Below are 4,232 nucleotides of genomic sequence, written 5' to 3' on the forward strand. Positions count from 1 at the left end.
TCCTTCTATGCTCCAATAATATTCCCTGCAAAGCTCTTTTTTTTATTAGTTGGTCTTTTTGACCACAGTAGATGTATAATAGATTTTTGTTAGATGGTAAGTTATACTGGGAAGGTGTTAAAAATTGCTTTTGTAAAATGAACTCAAGCCTATAGTTCTAAGAAATCTTGTCCTCTAATCAGTTCAGGAGAAACTTTGAAGTCTTATCATTGAAAATGGAACATCCCACTCTTGCCTGAAGAATTTCAGAATTTGACCCTGAGAAAGGATTTACAACCCCTGTGCAGAACTTCAGATAAAGAGTTTAAGGACATAGCATTTTTCATTTATCTTAACCTTGTCATGTTCAATGAAACAGTTCCTTTGAGTCCGCTTGTCACCTCATGCTGGTAGACAGTATTGTTCCTAATAGAACCCTAAACAGTGTTTCTGATGGGAACATTAGTGAGACCACACGACCCTTCTTTTGAGTGACTGCTGTTTTAACAATAACTTCCCTATCCCTGCTTCCTTCCTTCCCCATCCTGAACAAAGAACTGTGATACAGTTCATAGCTAATTCTGCTTCCTCTACCTCTTCTTAGAATCGTTCAGCACAAGTCCATATCCTATTAAAATCCTGAGCCCAGGACAAGCTGCCCTGAAATGTATCATAATGGCATATTAATTATTTTGAATTGAAGCTAATTGAGGAAAAACCTGTGCAAGGATACTGAGACCCTCCTGTCACCCCAAAAGCAGGAAACCAACCTCAATGAAAAATACCCTCCCTGCACTAAGAAAAGACACTCCAGGGGTGCTTGGGTGGCTCAGTGGGTTAAGCCTCCTACTCTTAATCTCCGTCCAGGTCATGATCTCCAGGTCCTGAGATGGAGTCCTGCCAAGGGCTCTGAGCCCAGCACCAATCAGCTTGGGATTCTCTCCCTCTCCCTCTGCCCCTCCCTCCCCCTCTTGCTGGTGATCAAGCTCTCTTTCAAGAAAAAAAAAAAAAAAAAAAGACACTCTTATCACCAGAAATAGAGACTTTAAATTTGAGAAAGCTGTAGAAATAAAACTTGTTACATTTTTACTAATCTACAACCTCAGCCTAAATTCCCCTTGGTAAACTCCCAAATGCCCGTTTTCCTTACAGTTAAATTCCTCACAAATTTATTGTGTTTGTCTAAAATGTATAAAAGCTGCCTGACTTGGTCATTTCTTTGTGTCTCAATATATTATTGGTCCTCCATGCATGGATAATAAAACTTTGTGTCTTTTCCTCCTGTTAATCTAGGTCATGAAAATTGAATTCTTAGGCCAGCTGGAAGACGGTGAAGGGTAGAGGAAGAATTCTGCCCTAGTGTCCTTCTAGGTTTATTCCTAGTGAGCCCCTCCAAGGCTTCCCAGGGTATACACTTTGCTTTTCTGCAGCATGTAACAAACTTAACTTTGATGAGCTTATTGATAAAAGGCACTTAGTAAACATTCAAAAGCTTAGAGATAAAGATGAATTCATATTGCTATTATAAGCAACAATTTAAGTAATGCTTATGTATGAGCACAGCAGTCCTACATACTAAATTTCATAAACCCAAAGAATCTACCTCAATTCAACTTCTGAGAGTTGATAAAAAGACTGGCGGGAAGGTGATGGCCCAGGAACTGGAAACTCCCGTGCAGGAAAGGGTTCCTGTCTCTCGGAATTCTTAAGAACCTCCGCACAGCTCATCACTATAGAGCTAGAGGTATGCGCATGCGCAGTACCCGCGGGCTGCGCCGCGGTCCCTTCGGCGCCCTGGGTTTACATCCGGGTCTTTGGGCTTTGCGCTCCACACGCCGGCTCCGGGTTGCTGGGTGCTGGTTGTTTCCGCTGTTCCAACATCGGAAGTGCGGGTGGGTCGGCAGGTGAGTCCGGGCTGGGGACCAAGAAGGGGAGTCAGGCGGGGAACAGGTTGGTCATTGCCCCCTGGGGTGGGCTTTGTGCCGAAACGGGGACGTGCGGCCAGGACAGATTGGGGTCCCAGGAGCTTCGAGGCGGGGCTAAGGATGACGCGTGGCTGCTGGTGCCCTTCGAAACTGGGCCTCCGGGAGCAGGTTCCTATCCCTTCCTCTCTTTTGGCGGCTTTCTCCTGACACTTGTTAAAAATCAGTTTCAGTCACCCTCATTTGTATTCGTTATAGTTTGCGGAGTGATTGGGCTCAGCAGCCACGCAGCTAAGGTGGGTTTGCAGCCCTGGCGTTTGCCTTCTAGGTAGGGACCACAGCCTTCTCTGCTGCTTCTCGCCCCACATAGGGATGGGGCTCCCCTGCCCTGCACTTCAGAGACATTTTCAGGTCAGGTGTAGAAAAAAAGCTCAGAGCAGGAATTCTGAAGTTCAGGTGCTAGTGTAGCTCCTAGACTAACTGTGCAACCTAAGTCTTGTGCAAGTTCTCATCCTGCTCCAGAGTCCTGAGATTTGTATTCAGCAGCGCATTCTCCAAGTTAATGCACATTCAGAATGAATCAGCACCAGAGGAAGGTGAGGGAATGGGGGGGGGGGGGTGCTGTGTCATTTTTTGAGCGCTATGTGGTTGTGATGCCAGAGAATTGCCCAGAGCCACACCAGTTTGGATCTATGAGGATTGGCAAAAACACATTTTTTAATCTGAATAAATGTGACCAAAACATTTTGCTTTCCTCTGCGTGGAATGATTCATTTGAGACTTGTGTAATGAAGTCTGAGTACTCTGAATTTAAAACAAACAAAACTTGCCTGTACCTGATCTGAGAGACTTAACTTGAACTTCTTTGCAATGAAGTCTCTTCCTGTGGTGTTCTTTTCAAAATTTAACCTGATTGTAATTATCATCTATGATATTTCTAAAAGTGCAGATTCCATGGATCCCATTTCACATCTGTTGAAACACTTATGTCCGGTGAGAGGGGCCTGGGAATCCATATTTTTAGCAGGCCTCCTAAGTGCTTCTTTTAAGGCACATCTGGAGCATGGGTCTTTCAGTCAGATAGACCCTCTACCATTAATAGCTTTATAACTTTAGCAATAAATTTCTGAGTTACAGTTTTCTATATCTGAAAAATGAGGATGATAATTTTTACCCCAGAGACTATTCAGCGATTCTAAGCCCTTAATAGTAGGGCCCCTATCTTAATCATTTTTGTGATTACACAACTTAGTGCTTGAATTTAATAGGCCCTCATAAGTGTGTTGAATTGAGAAAAAGAGATAGTGTGCCCAGAACACAAGATACTTGGAAATTCTAATGCTCTTCCTCCTTACCTTACAATTCTTTTTTCTTTTTATCAAGAATCAGTTTGCTGAATATTCTTGTTAGAAGTAAGTATATCTCTTGATGGCCATACTTATTAGAAGTTAAGTATATCTCTTTATGGCCAGGAAATGTTTCTGATTCTTGGTGTAACTTTGAAATTGTTTCTGGCATTAGATCATTAATGAATTTAAATAGAGGCCAAGTCCATTTGTGTTGGAGTGAATTTATGACTTCCTATGTAGATTATTGTCTGTAAATGCTATTTGTCTCTCGTTACTGTGCCAGAATTTTAAATCACGGTGATCATAATTTCTTGTTATGCCAGAATTCTAAATCTTTATGTTTTTAAGGATATCATTTAGGTTTCATATATTCATTGTAATAAGACCTACTATTCCCATTAATTTCAAGAATTTGACTTATTTTTGTATGTAAAGTGTATAGAAACTCAGGACTGCTGAAGCCATTTGTAAAAGGATTGGTGTGGGTGACAGATCCATTTAAATATGAAACTAAGAATTAAAATCTGGGAATTATGGTTATAGGATACAGTGTAAATGTTACAAATCTTGTCAATATAAAAATAATACATTTTACAGAAATCAGGGGTTGTGAGTCATGGTAGTAGGTCAATCCACATTGTCTAAAATGGAATCATAGTTTTTAAATGACTCTGATCTCAATATTTTGTCTTAACCTTAGATTACTCTTTTAGGAACTAAAATTGCTTTTTATGAAGAATTTTTTTTTTTTTCAGAGATCAGCAGTTTTAGTTCACTTTTTCTTTTTTTAAATTCAGGAAGAATTAAATATTATGCTTTTTATTAAAAACAGCATGTCTAGTATGAATCTCATTGTTGAAAATTATTTCTATACATTCTATTTATATGTGTGCACGTTAGATAGACATCTGGAATGCTGTATGCCTAATAATAGTTTTTATTTATGAGTGTAGGATTTGAGTTGATTTTTTTTTTCTCTTAC

General features: G+C 40.3%; 1 protein-coding gene across 4 annotated transcripts in view; it reads left to right on the plus strand.

Annotated features, from left to right (window-relative positions):
• The first annotated feature begins 1,826 nt into the window (after positions 1-1,826).
• Positions 1,827-4,232, plus strand: part of GNPDA2 (glucosamine-6-phosphate deaminase 2) — a 24,412-nt gene continuing 22,006 nt past the window's right edge. For 2 of the 4 annotated variants that reach the window (XM_021701559.2, XM_021701561.2), the window contains exon 1: positions 1,827-1,883. The gene's annotated coding sequence lies outside the window, so the exon portion shown is untranslated. Of the gene's footprint in view, positions 1,884-3,284; positions 3,314-4,232 lie in introns of all 4 variants that reach the window. The other 2 variants (XM_021701560.2, XM_021701563.2) reach the window with 2 other exon arrangements.

Source organism: Neomonachus schauinslandi, chromosome 2 (assembly GCF_002201575.2).
Source record: "Neomonachus schauinslandi chromosome 2, ASM220157v2, whole genome shotgun sequence".
NCBI classification, from domain to species: domain Eukaryota; kingdom Metazoa; phylum Chordata; class Mammalia; order Carnivora; family Phocidae; genus Neomonachus; species Neomonachus schauinslandi.